Source organism: Hyla sarda, unplaced genomic scaffold (genome assembly GCF_029499605.1).
Source record: "Hyla sarda isolate aHylSar1 unplaced genomic scaffold, aHylSar1.hap1 scaffold_3195, whole genome shotgun sequence".
Classification (NCBI taxonomy): domain Eukaryota; kingdom Metazoa; phylum Chordata; class Amphibia; order Anura; family Hylidae; genus Hyla; species Hyla sarda.
In genome coordinates this window covers 8012-22227 of record NW_026609929.1, presented here as the reverse complement: position 1 = coordinate 22227, position 14216 = coordinate 8012, and the positions used below count along the sequence as shown (strand labels likewise).

The window sequence follows — 14216 nt, the reverse complement described above, 5'->3', positions numbered from 1 at the left end:
ACCCGAAGATACTGCCATATCGGGTCAATGCATAGGGCGACGGAAGCAAGCTTCGAAATCGGCCCCCGTTCTCAAAAATCCATTTAATATATGGTCCCCAGATAGGGGACGTATCAGATATTAAACTGATAAGAACAGATTTTTTTTTTTTTTTTTTTTTTTTTTTCCTCAGTTACAGACTATTGTTTGGACGATCATCAGGTCACCTACCAAGACTCGTCACTTAAAACAATATCTGAAAAAACATCATACGGAAAAAACTAACTAAGGGAACCGAGTGCCAAGAAAAAGTGACCAAACAACAAAACAAAAAAACATGTCAAAAACAATCACAGAAATTGGTCAAAAACTTACAGCTTTCTCCTTTACGTACTTCTTATAAATTTTTCCATCGTGTATGCATCCAGATTTTCTCCGCTTCTTCTTCACCAATTCTCTTTTTGTCCAGTAGAAAGATAGTAAAAATCCTTCCTAAAAACAATCTTTTCAATTCCCTCGGAGAAATAACAACATTTTTAAAAACAAGCAAATTGCGTGAGTCCCATAAAACCTCTTTAAAAACAGAAAAAAGAATCCAATTAGTACGTGTATCTTCCTTTTTACTAAGATCTTGACCAATAAAAACTTTCTCAAAAGAAAAACTGTTATATCCAGTGAGTTGGATTAAAAACTTCTTTAAAAACATAAAAAATTCTTTTGCATAAAAACAGTCCCAATAAAGGTGCACTAAGTCTTCTCTACCTCCACAACCCTCTCTTGGGCATCTGTCACTTATTCTCAAACCTCTTCCATTTAAAAAAGATCGGGTTGGGAGGCAGCCATGAAAGGACATCCAACTAACGTCTTTTTGTCTGTTTGATAGTCCAATAACTTTAAAAAACTTCCAAAGCTTCACAGACTGAGCATTAGTGCAGAATGGTACTTCATATAATCTCTCATTTTTCCTTATTTCTTGTTCTATTTTCTTTTTATCAGGTTCACCTAAAGAGCTCAAACCAAATTGATCATTGAAAGACCCGAGGAGCACATAGAAGGTAGGTATCACATGTGCTATGGGTCTCCTCAAATCCCTCTCACACCAGCCCCATTTGGAAAACAACCATCCTGCAAGGTATTTACTCATGTCTGCCGCCCTATTATTGCACTGTATCAATTTAAAAATTAAAAGAAAATAGTGCACCTTTAAAAACAGATCAATGTTTGGAAAGTTATATCCGCCCAAATTCATACTCTTCATCACTTCTTCTCTTCTCATTTTCTCCATCTTAGACCCCCAGAAGAACACAAAAAGCTTCCTTGTGACTCTCCTAGTCCATAACTTCCCTGGAGGAAGCACCATAGCCGTATACAAGAGAAGCGGTAGGATTACAGACTTAATGATAAGAACTTTCCCTTTAAGTGACAAGTTCCTTAACCTCCAGAAGGATAGCTTCTTCTCAATTTTACTGTCCAAAGTCTCATAACTTTTCTTTCCTTTGAGGTATTTATCAAATATCACTCCTAGCACTTCAATGTCTTCTTTTTCCTTAACACCATCCACTACTATATTCTCTTGGTTCCCAAAACTGCATAATTGGCACTTCCCCCAGTTCACATTCATCCCAGCCACACAACAAAAAATCCTCACATGCAAATTTACTCTGTTGAGATCTGCTTGGGATGTACAAGTAAAAACCACATCGTCCATATAACTTAAAACCTTTAACTTACTACCATCACTACCTGGAATAAAAACACCACTCACACATTTATCTTTCTGCACATTCTTCAACAGGCCCTCTGTAACGCATATAAACAGAATTGGGGAGAGTGGGCATCCCTGTCTGACTCCAGACAAGACATTAAAAGCAGGCCCCACATGCCCATTTACTAAAATCTGACTTGTCACCCCATGATAAAAACTCATAATAACAGATAATAACTTTTCTGGAATACCTAAGTGTTTTAAAGCAATGAACATAAAATCATGTGCAACCTTATCATAAGCCTTTTCGAAATCTATGGACTCAACAAACAGTGCATTCTTGTTAAAGTTACTGTAATAAATAGAGTCTCTTAAAAGCAATAAATTATCTGTTATTTTTCTTTTCGGTACTGCACAAACTTGGTATTCTCCCACAAGGTGGTCCACTACATCACTCAGTCTATTAGCCACAATCTTAGCAATTATCTTGTAGTCACAATTTAATAAAGTTATAGGTCTCCAATTTTTAAGATCTCTGCCATCACCTTTTTTATGAATTAATGTTATGACCCCTTTCTTCATAGATTCAGCTAAAACACCTGAGTTAAAAACATATTGCACCACCCGTGTAAACTCTTTACTTAAAATATTCCAGAACGCGGAATAAAACTCAGCGGGGAGACCATCACAGCCTGGTGTCTTCCCTTTGGCCATCTTATCCAGGGCCTGCTTGATCTCCCCTTCACTAACATCATCAATCAAAAAATCTACTTTTTCAACAGGAACATTATTCTCCAAAATATTACAATAATCATTCATCTCCGTCTCACTGGCTCTGCTCTTATTACTAAAGAGTGTCTCATAAAATCTGCCAATCTCCTTCACCATCTCCTCTCCAAAAACTTCCCCCGTAGGGGTAAAAACAGATTTAAAAACACCTTTAGCATTAAAACATTTTTTAAAGAAATACCGTGTACACTGCTCATTTTCTTCTAGGTGCTGCACTTTAGACTTATATACAATATTCCTTCCCTTTTCCAACAACCTTTTTTTCATCTCCCCCTTCACCTTAACAATCTCATCCTCCACCTCCACACCAACACGTTTAAACTTATAGAGAGTCTCTAACCGGGATACAAGCCTTTCATCACTCCTCCTCTTCTCTTGTGCTCTCTTTATGCAAAACATCTTAAAGAAATTAGAAAACTCTCCTTTAGCCCATTCCCACCACACTAAGACATTACTAAAATCAGGTTGTTTAGAAACACAGGATAAAAACACATGATTAAAACCAGCCATTACTTCCTCATCTTCCAATAGACTTACATTTAATTTCCAGAGCCCCCTCCCAAAATGAAGGGACTCTGTGACACTTATCTCAGCCGACACCATCTTGTGGTCTGAGAAAGTTGACATCATTTGATTGCACCGGACCACCTTAATCCCATCAGAGACCAGGATGTAATCGATCCGGGATTTACAGCGGCCACTATCTGATATGTACGTATATCTTTCATCAGTGCTAACCATCAGTCCAACATCAGTAAAATGCAAGTCTTGAATAATTTGATTTAAAACATTGGAAGTAATATCAGTTCTAACCTCAGCAGAGCTCTCACGATCATTGACGGATCTAATGCAGTTAAAATCGCCAACAATAATAGTATCTTCACGACCAGGGATAAAAAACTTAAGGGACTCTAAAAAAGACAAACGTGCTTGTTTTTCTGCTGGAGCATACACATTAAAAATTCTCATCCTCTGGCCCAAAACCTCAAAAATTAAAACCATACAACGACCAGGTACTAAAGTTTGGCAATTTAAAACTTTAATGTCCCTGTTTCGCAATAAAATCCCAACACCTTCATTTTTGTTTTCTGCACATGTGGACCAGAAGGACTGCCCACACTTCCACTCATTTGCATAAGGTGCTGACTTTATTGCACACTCCTGTAAACATATCACATCACTTCTAACATTCTCAAGAATATCAAAAATTGCAGCTCTCCTAATTTCAGACTCAATACTTCTTACATTAATAGTTGTTACAACCAAAGTCATAATAACTAGGAAAAGAAAACCAAATGCTTTAAAATCCATCTTAACTTAGAAATTAACATTTTGGCCTTCAACTTTCCTATGTAAACTTGCAAAACAATCAGGCGACCCTATGTTAGAGTCCCTGTCTATTTCATTATCACTACCAAGAACAAGGGCTTCCTGATCCTCAGTCCAGCTCCCTGTCTTACACCTTTTATTCACAACCTGCACATCCTCATCTTCCTCCTCCTCTTCTTCCTTACTGCGAGAAACTCTCTGACCAGGTGTTAGAGATCTCTGAGATGACCCAACAACTTCCATTCCCTCCTCCTCCCCCACAATTGGGTTTGGACATTCAATATCATCCATAGCCTCTTCACTAGAAAGAACATCACCATACACTGTCTCAATTTTCTCCACCACTTTCACTTTTTTTGCTTTTTTCTTTTTCACCAAGGTAAATTCACCTCCCACACCTGTCTCCTCACCAGTCACAGCAGTGGAAACACCCTCCTCCCCTGACCTCTCCTGAGTGCTAATGTGCTCCACTATCACAGAACTTTCCTCAGCCACCTGTGCCACATTAACACTCACACTCACACTCTCACCAACTCCAGGAACAAACCTCCCTCCCCCTTTTTCTCTTTGTTCTCCTCTATTCCCAGCTGCATCAGCATAACTTCTCTTCTTTTTATACCACATATCACAGCCTCTTGCCAAATGTTCCTCACTTCCACAGATATCACATGTCTTCTTCTCTGTACAAATACTTGCTTCATGACCAGTTTTCCCACAATTTCTGCAACATTCTCCTTTCTCAGGGCAATAATCCTGCACATGGCCATAGGCATGGCACTTTCTACAATATTGCAACTGGCCTTCATAAAAGCAGAAACCTCTCTCTCCTCCGATAGAAAACACCTGTGGTATGCTCTTCCTTCCATCTTGCATTCCTTCATCTTTTTTAAATTTTACAATAAACTTTCTCTTACAATTAAAGTACCCAAACTTGTTCTTAAGTCTTCCTATAAATTTCACTTCCTCGCAATACCGGAACAAAAAGTTTGTAACCATTTCATCAGAAACCTTAGGATTATACATGTGGACAATTACTACCTTTGTTGTATTCATAAATAACGGTTCCACTTTAATCTTCTTCATTATAGCAGGCTCACTTTTCCTCTTCATTTCTTCAAGATCCATATAGACTCTCTGGCAAATCTCAGAACCACAAAAAGTAATATCATAAATTCCTTGCCTAGGAAAATCCTGTATAGCCAATACATTCCATACCTGTAGGTAATCAAGCTTGCGAAGAATCTCCACAACGATTTGGTCAAGTCCGATCGTCCCCCGGTGCTCGCCAGGAACGTAGATCCGCACCGTGTCCTCAAGTCCACGCGCCTTCTCGCTCATTTTTGCAGGTAAAACCCACGATCGCAGCTCAGCAACAATCCAGGGCCCCCCGTAAAGAGGGCCCCGATCACCACTCCTTTCAACCCAAACCACGCACAGAAATCCACACGTGATCTTAGCCAAAAGGCCGAGAAGCGATAACCGTGAAAGGGGCGGGCCCAACAAGGTCCCCTTCATGGGCACTATCACTGCTTGCTGTCAGGGAGGCTGCCAGACAATTTTCCATGCACACTCTGGGCTGGGGGGCAGTCAACCACCAGTACACACAGCAGAACCTAAACCCATACCATTATTGCTAAGCAGCAAGACAGGGGCCCATTGCACTCCCACGGGGCCTTTTTAAATGCAATCCATAACCCGGATTTGCCAGGAACCCTTCTTACTCCTCCTACTTGCATGTGACACTGGGCTTAGGATCTGCATAGGAAACACACACACAAGCACACACCTACCTTTGTTGCCTGCAGATGCCTCCTTGGCTGTCCCCAAACGGTATCAAACCAACACCCACGGGAAGCTGTAAGCATAGAGGACATGCCTGCACCCCATTGGACTTACCTGTGTGGGTTAAATCCGGGTTATTTGACAACCTATGGCGGTGATGGTTCTGCTCAGGCAGAGCAGTGCTGATGCTCCTCATAAAGCTGTCGCTGCTGTGAAGGTTCTAGGTGACATCACAAATCCCTTTGGTTACATACACAACAAAGCTGGGTTGTTGTTGTTTACACTCTGCAAGGCCTGTGGAAGTGAGTGACATCATAGCACTGTAGTTCTGAGGGTTCAAGATGGATGCAACAATCTCCTGTTGCTTCTATGAAGGCCGTAATAGACGACATCACCAAACAGCTCCATAGTCACATACACAGCAAAGGAGAGATGTTGTTTACACCTAGTGATGTCAGTGGTATTGAGTGACATCACAGCACAGTGCTAAGGCTCCTGGGCCTGGACACAGCAGCGGCTGCAATATCTCAACGGAGAATACGTTTATATCTATGTGTGTGTGTGCGCATATATATATATATATATATATATATATATATATATATATATTTCTCCGCCGAAATCACTTTTAAACCCATTTCCACCTTTTTTTCCCTTCTCTTCCTCTTACTTTTTTTTCACGTTTTTTTACGTTTTTCTCCTTTTCGCCTCTTTTCTGGGCGTATTATTCTTCTTTTTCTTCTTTTTTTTCGTCTAATGCATACCCCATCAGTGCAGCAATGCTTATTCAATACCGCCAGCAGATGGAGACACTGGGGGATAATTTTCTAAGGATTTATACTGATTTTTCCTGTCTGAATTTGTCGCACAGAAAGTTGCAGGCCAAATATGTGTGACATTTCTGCGACTTTAGCTTCTAGAGCATTTTTACAACATTATACATAGGTGCTGAATACATAAAAAGCGACTGTTCAGCGACAGACAAGTCGCATCGGCTGAAAGTAGGCCAGAATGTCAGTCCATGTTGGACTAAAGCATAGATCTCAAAGTCTGTGCACAGAATTTAGCAAGGGCCTCGCACCTTCTGATGCATCAGGTAGGTGCACAATAGCATAGCCTAACCCTCTGTACTTTGGTCTATATTGATGCGGGACATAGACAGCCAGCTGATGACCAATCCATTAGTGCAATGGATGGCTGGAAGCATTTGTCTTTGCCTTTGCAATACCACAGAAGCAATGCATGGTCAATGTACAGCAATGACACACCTGTGTGAACAGCCAGGAGACCCCCCCCCCCCCCCATGTTATGTTACATAGTTACATAGTTAGTACGGTCGAAAAAAGACATATGTCCATCACGTTCAACCAGGGAATTAAGGGGTAGGGGTGTGGCGCGATATTGGGGAAGGGATGAGATTTTATATTTCTTCATAAGCATTAATCTTATTTTGTCAATTAGGAACATTCAGCACCCACCCGCTATCAAGGCAGCTGCCTATCATGTCATGCCCTACCTGCACAGGTGTGCTGGCTACTCAAATGATCCAATTAAGGAGGCCATTTAGTCAGCAGCAGCAGAAGTCCTGTGCCTGGACGCTCCAACAGGGGCCAGACACAAGCAGAAGCAGAAGCAGCAGAAGCAGCAGCAGCACCACCTTTTGTTTTTTGGCTGCAGCAGCAGCAAGGCCCACAGGGCTGGCTAGCTGGCTAGCCAGCAAGCAGGTAGCAATGAAAGTAGGAATCTTTCTTTTTAACCCTGTAAGGGGGTGGTGCACTGTACCCGAAGATACTGCCATATCGGGTCAATGCATAGGGCGACGGAAGCAAGCTTCGAAATCGGCCCCCGTTCTCAAAAATCCATTTAATATATGGTCCCCAGATAGGGGACGTATCAGATATTAAACTGATAAGAACAGATACTACACTTGATCTTAGCCAAAAGGCCGAGAAGCGATAACCGTGAAAGGGGCGGGCCCAACAAGGTCCCCTTCATGGGCACTATCACTGCTTGCTGTCAGGGAGGCTGCCAGACAATTTTCCATGCACACTCTGGGCTGGGGGGCAGTCAACCACCAGTACACACAGCAGAACCTAAACCCATACCATTATTGCTAAGCAGCAAGACAGGGGCCCATTGCACTCCCACGGGGCCTTTTTAAATGCAATCCATAACCCGGATTTGCCAGGAACCCTTCTTACTCCTCCTACTTGCATGTGACACTGGGCTTAGGATCTGCATAGGAAACACACACACAAGCACACACCTACCTTTGTTGCCTGCAGATGCCTCCTTGGCTGTCCCCAAACGGTATCAAACCAACACCCACGGGAAGCTGTAAGCATAGAGGACATGCCTGCACCCCATTGGACTTACCTGTGTGGGTTAAATCCGGGTTATTTGACAACCTATGGCGGTGATGGTTCTGCTCAGGCAGAGCAGTGCTGATGCTCCTCATAAAGCTGTCGCTGCTGTGAAGGTTCTAGGTGACATCACAAATCCCTTTGGTTACATACACAACAAAGCTGGGTTGTTGTTGTTTACACTCTGCAAGGCCTGTGGAAGTGAGTGACATCATAGCACTGTAGTTCTGAGGGTTCAAGATGGATGCAACAATCTCCTGTTGCTTCTATGAAGGCCGTAATAGACGACATCACCAAACAGCTCCATAGTCACATACACAGCAAAGGAGAGATGTTGTTTACACCTAGTGATGTCAGTGGTATTGAGTGACATCACAGCACAGTGCTAAGGCTCCTGGGCCTGGACACAGCAGCTGGCTGCAATATCTCAACGGAGAATACGTTTATATCTATGTGTGTGTGTGCGCATATATATATATATATATATATATATATATATATATATATATATTTCTCCGCCGAAATCACTTTTAAACCCATTTCCACCTTTTTTTCCCTTCTCTTCCTCTTACTTTTTTTTCACGTTTTTTTACGTTTTTCTCCTTTTCGCCTCTTTTCTGGGCGTATTATTCTTCTTTTTCTCTTTTTTTTTCGTCTAATGCATACCCCATCAGTGCAGCAATGCTTATTCAATACCGCCAGCAGATGGAGACACTGGGGGATAATTTTCTAAGGATTTATACTGATTTTTCCTGTCTGAATTTGTCGCACAGAAAGTTGCAGGCCAAATATGTGTGACATTTCTGCGACTTTAGCTTCTAGAGCATTTTTACAACATTATACATAGGTGCTGAATACATAAAAAGCGACTGTTCAGCGACAGACAAGTCGCATCGGCTGAAAGTAGGCCAGAATGTCAGTCCATGTTGGAGCAGGTTTCATACAGTCTAAAGCATAGATCTCAAAGTCTGTGCACAGAATTTAGCAAGGGCCTCTCTGCCCCTTCTGATGCATCAGGTAGGTGCACAATAGCATAGCCTAACCCTCTGTACTTTGGTCTATATTGATGCGGGACATAGACAGCCAGCTGATGACCAATCCATTAGTGCAATGGATGGCTGGAAGCATTTGTCTTTGCCTTTGCAATACCACAGAAGCAATTGCATGGTCAATGTACAGCAATGACACACCTGTGTGAAACAGCCAGGAGACCCCCCCCCACCCATGTTATGTTACATAGTTACATAGTTAGTACGAGTCGAAAAAAGACTATCGTCCATCACGTTCAACCAGGGAATTAAGGGGTAGGGGTGTGGCGCGATATTGGGGAAGGGATGAGACTTTTATATTTCTTCATAAGCATTAATCTTATTTTGTCAATTAGGAACATTCAGCACCCCACCCGCTATCAAGGCAGCTGCCTATCATGTCATGCCCTACCTGCACAGGTGTGCTGGCTACTCAAATGATCCAATTAAGGAGGCCATTTAGTCAGCAGCAGCAGAAGTCCTGTAGCCTGGACGCTCCAACAGGGGCCAGACACAAGCAGAAGCAGAAGCAGCAGAAGCAGCAGCAGCACCACCTTTTGTTTTTTTGGCTGCAGCAGCAGCAAGGCCCACAGGGCTGGCTAGCTGGCTAGCCAGCAAGCAGGTAGCAATGAAAGTAGGAATCTTTCTTTTTAACCCTGTAAGGGGGTGGTGCACTGTATCCCGAAGATACTGCCATATCGGGTCAATGCATAGGGCGACGGAAGCAAGCTTCGAAATCGGGCCCCCGTTCTCAAAAATCCATTTAATATATGGTCCCCAGATAGGGGACGTCTCAGATATTAAACTGATAAGAACAGATACTACACTTGATCTTAGCCCAAAAGGCCGAGAAGCGATAACCGTGAAAGGGGCGGGCCCAACAAAGTCCCCTATCATGGGCACTGATCACTGCTTGCTGTCAGGGAGGCTGCCAGACTATTTTCCATGCACACTCTGGGCTGGGGGGCAGTCAACCACCAGTACACACAGCAGAACCTAAACCCATACGCAGTTATTGCTAAGCAGCAAGACAGGGGCCCATTGCACGTCCACGGGGCCTTTTAAATGCAATCCATACCCGGATTTGCCAGGAACCCTCTTACTCCTCCTACTTGCATGTGACACTTGGGCTTAGGATTCTGCATAGGAAACACACACACAAGCACACACACCTACCTTTGTTGCCTGCAGATGCCTCCTTGGCTGGTCCCCAAACGGTATCAAACAACACCCACGGGAAGCTGTAAGCATAGAGACATGCCTGCACCCCATTGGACTTACCTGTGTGGGTTAAATCCGGGTTATTTGACAACCTATGCGCGGTGATGGTTCTGCTCAGGCAGAGCAGTGCTGATGCTCCTCATAAAGCTGTCGCTGCTGTGAAGGTTCTAGGTGACATCACAAATCCCTTTGGTTACATACACAACAAAGCTGGGTTGTTGTTGTTTACACTCTGCAAGGCCTGTGGAAGTGAGTGACATCATAGCACTGTAGTTCTGAGGGTTCAAGATGGATGCAACAATCTCCTGTTGCTTCTATGAAGGCCGTAATAGACGACATCTCACCAACAGCTCCATAGTCACATACACAGCAAAGGAGAGATGTTGTTTACACCTAGTGATGTCAGTGGTATTGAGTGACATCACAGCACAGTGCTAAGGCTCCTGGGCCTGGACACAGCAGCGGCTGCAATATCTCAACGGAGAATACGTTTATATCTATGTGTGTGTGTGCGCATATATATATATATATATATATATATATATATATATATATATATATTTTCTCCGCCGAAATCACTTTTAAACCCATTTCCACCTTTTTTTCCCTTCTCTTCCTCTTAACTTTTTTTTCACGTTTTTTTACGTTTTTCTCCTCTTTCGCCTCTTTTCTGGGCGTATTATTCTTCTTTTTCCTTCTTTTTTTTTCGTCTAATGCATACCCCATCAGTGCAGCAATGCTTATTCAATACCGCCAGCAGATGGAGACACTGGGGATAATTTTCTAAGGATTTATACTGATTTTTCCTGTCTGAATTTGTCGCACAGAAAGTTGCAGGCCAAATATGTGTGACATTTCTGCGACTTTAGCTTCTAGAGCATTTTTACAACATTATACATAGGTGCTGAATACATAAAAAGCGACTGTTCAGCGACAGACAAGTCGCATCGGCTGAAAGTAGGCCAGAATGTCAGTCCATGTTGGAGCAGGTTTAGATACAGTCTAAAGCATAGATCTCAAAGTCTGTGCACAGAATTTAGCAAGGGCCTCGCACCTTCTGATGCATCAGGTAGGTGCACAATAGCATAGCCTAACCCTCTGTACTTTGGTCTATATTGATGCGGGACATAGACAGCCAGCTGATGACCAATCCATTAGTGCAATGGATGGCTGGAAGCATTTGTCTTTGCCTTTGCAATACACAGAAGCAATGCATGGTCAATGTACAGCAATGACACACCTGTGTGAACAGCCAGGAGAGACCCCCCCCCCCAGGTTATGTTACATAGTTACATAGTTAGTACGGTCGAAAAAAGACATATGTCCATCACGTTCAACCAGGGAATTAAGGGGTAGGGGTGTGGCGCGATATTGGGAAGGATGAGATTTTATATTTCTTCATAAGCATTAATCTTATTTTGTCAATTAGGAACATTCAGCACCCACCCGCTATCAAGGCAGCTGCCTATCATGTCATGCCCTACCTGCACAGGTGTGCTGGCTACTCAAATGATCCAATTAAGGAGGCCATTTAGTCAGCAGCAGCAGAAGTCCTGTGCCTGGACGCTCCAACAGGGGCCAGACACAAGCAGAAGCAGAAGCAGCAGAAGCAGCAGCAGCACCACCTTTTGTTTTTTGGCTTGCAGCAGCAGCAAGGCCCACAGGGCTGGCTAGCTGGCTAGCCAGCAAGCAGGTAGCAATGAAAGTAGGAATCTTTCTTTTTAACCCTGTAAGGGGGTGGTGCACTGTACCCGAAGATACTGCCATATCGGGTCAATGCATAGGGCGACGGAAGCAAGCTTCGAAATCGGCCCCCGTTCTCAAAAATCCATTTAATATATGGTCCCCAGATAGGGACGTATCAGATATTAAACTGATAAGAACAGATACTACACTTGATCTTAGCCAAAAGGCCGAGAAGCGATAACCGTGAAAGGGGCGGGCCCCAACAAGGTCCCCTTCATGGGCACTATCACTGCTTGCTGTCAGGGAGGCTGCCAGACAATTTTCCATGCACACTCTGGGCTGGGGGGCAGTCAACCACCAGTACACACAGCAGAACCTAAACCCATACCATTATTGCTAAGCAGCAAGACAGGGGCCCATTGCACTCCCACGGGGCCTTTTTAAATGCAATCCATAACCCGGATTTGCCAGGAACCCTTCTTACTCCTCCTACTTGCATGTGACACTGGGCTTAGGATCTGCATAGGAAACACACACACAAGCACACACCTACCTTTGTTGCCTGCAGATGCCTCCTTGGCTGTCCCCAAACGGTATCAAACCAACACCCACGGGAAGCTGTAAGCATAGAGGACATGCCTGCACCCCATTGGACTTACCTGTGTGGGTTAAATCCGGGTTATTTGACAACCTATGGCGGTGATGGTTCTGCTCAGGCAGAGCAGTGCTGATGCTCCTCATGAAAGCTGTCGCTGCTGTGAAGGTTCTAGGTGACATCACAAATCCCTTTGGTTACATACACAACAAAGCTGGGTTGTTGTTGTTTGACACTCTGCAAGGCCTGTGGAAGTGAGTGACATCATAGCACTGTAGTTCTGAGGGTTCAAGATGGATGCAACAATCTCCTGTTGCTTCTATGAAGGCCCGTAATAGACGACATCACCAAACAGCTCCATAGTCACATACACAGCAAAGGAGAGATGTTGTTTACACCTAGTGATGTCAGTGGTATGAGTGACATCACAGCACAGTGCTAAGGCTCCTGGGCCTGGACACAGCAGCGGCTGCAATATCTCAACGGAGAATACGTTTAATATCTAGTGTGTGTGTGTGGCGCATAATATATATATATATATATATAATATATATATATATATATTTCTCCGCCGAAATCACTTTAAAACCCATTCCACCTTTTTTTTCCCTTCTCTTCCTCTTACTTTTTTTTTTCACGTTTTTTTACGTTTTTCTCCTTTTCGCCTCTTTTCTGGGCGTATTATTCTTCTTTTTCTTCTTTTTTTCGTCTAATGCATACCCCATCAGTGCAGCAATGCTTATTCAATACCGCCAGCAGATGGAGACACTGGGGGATAATTTTCTAAGGATTTATACTGATTTTTCCTGTCTGAATTTGTCGCACAGAAAGTTGCAGGCCAAATATGTGTGACATTTCTGCGACTTTAGCTTCTAGAGCATTTTTACAACATTATACATAGGTGCTGAATACATAAAAAGCGACTGTTCAGCGACAGACAAGTCGCATCGGCTGAAAGTAGGCCAGAATGTCAGTCCATGTTGGAGCAGGTTTAGATACAGTCTAAAGCAATAGATCTCAAAGTCTGTGCACAGAATTTAGCAAGGGCCTCGCACCTTCTGATGCATCAGGTAGGTGCACAATAGCATAGCCTAACCCTCTGTACTTTGGTCTATATTGATGCGGGACATAGACAGCCAGCTGATGACCAATCCATTAGTGCAATGGATGGCTGGAAGCATTTGTCTTTGCCTTTGCAATACCACAGAAGCAATGCATGGTCAATGTACAGCAATGACACACCTGTGTGAACAGCCAGGAGACCCCCCCCCCCCATGTTATGTTACATAGTTACATAGTTAGTACGGTCGAAAAAAGACATATGTCCATCACGTTCAACCAGGGAATTAAGGGGTAGGGGTGTGGCGCGATATTGGGGAAGGGATGAGATTTTATATTTCTTCATAAGCATTAATCTTATTTTGTCAATTAGGAACATTCAGCACCCACCCGCTATCAAGGCAGCTGCCTATCATGTCATGCCCCTACCTGCACAGGTGTGCTGGCTACTCAAATGATCCAATTAAGGAGGCCATTTAGTCAGCAGCAGCAGAGTCCTGTGCCTGGACGCTCCAACAGGGGCCAGACACAAGCAGAAGCAGAAGCAGCAGAAGCAGCAGCAGCACCACCTTTTGTTTTTTGGCTGCAGCAGCAGCAAGGCCCACAGGGCTGGCTAGCTGGCTAGCCAGCAAGCAGGTAGCAATGAAAGTAGGAATCTTTCTTTTTAAACCCTGTAAGGG

General features: G+C 43.5%; 4 non-coding genes across 4 annotated transcripts; all 4 read right to left on the bottom strand.

Annotated features, from left to right (window-relative positions):
• Positions 1 to 183, bottom strand: LOC130329605 (U2 spliceosomal RNA; the record flags this gene model as incomplete). The annotated part of the gene is made up of 1 exon (XR_008873142.1): positions 1 to 183. It is a non-coding gene; the product is annotated as a U2 spliceosomal RNA (small nuclear RNA).
• Positions 184 to 7350: 7167 nt separating this feature from the next.
• LOC130329602 (U2 spliceosomal RNA) lies at positions 7351 to 7541 on the bottom strand. Its single transcript, XR_008873139.1, has one exon. It is a non-coding gene; the product is annotated as a U2 spliceosomal RNA (small nuclear RNA).
• A 2098-nt stretch (positions 7542 to 9639) lies between these two features.
• LOC130329603 (U2 spliceosomal RNA) lies at positions 9640 to 9833 on the bottom strand. Its single transcript, XR_008873140.1, has one exon. It is a non-coding gene; the product is annotated as a U2 spliceosomal RNA (small nuclear RNA).
• A 2098-nt stretch (positions 9834 to 11931) lies between these two features.
• On the bottom strand, positions 11932 to 12121 carry LOC130329607 (U2 spliceosomal RNA). The gene has a single exon (XR_008873144.1). It is a non-coding gene; the product is annotated as a U2 spliceosomal RNA (small nuclear RNA).
• Between the last annotated feature and the right edge of the window lie 2095 nt (positions 12122 to 14216).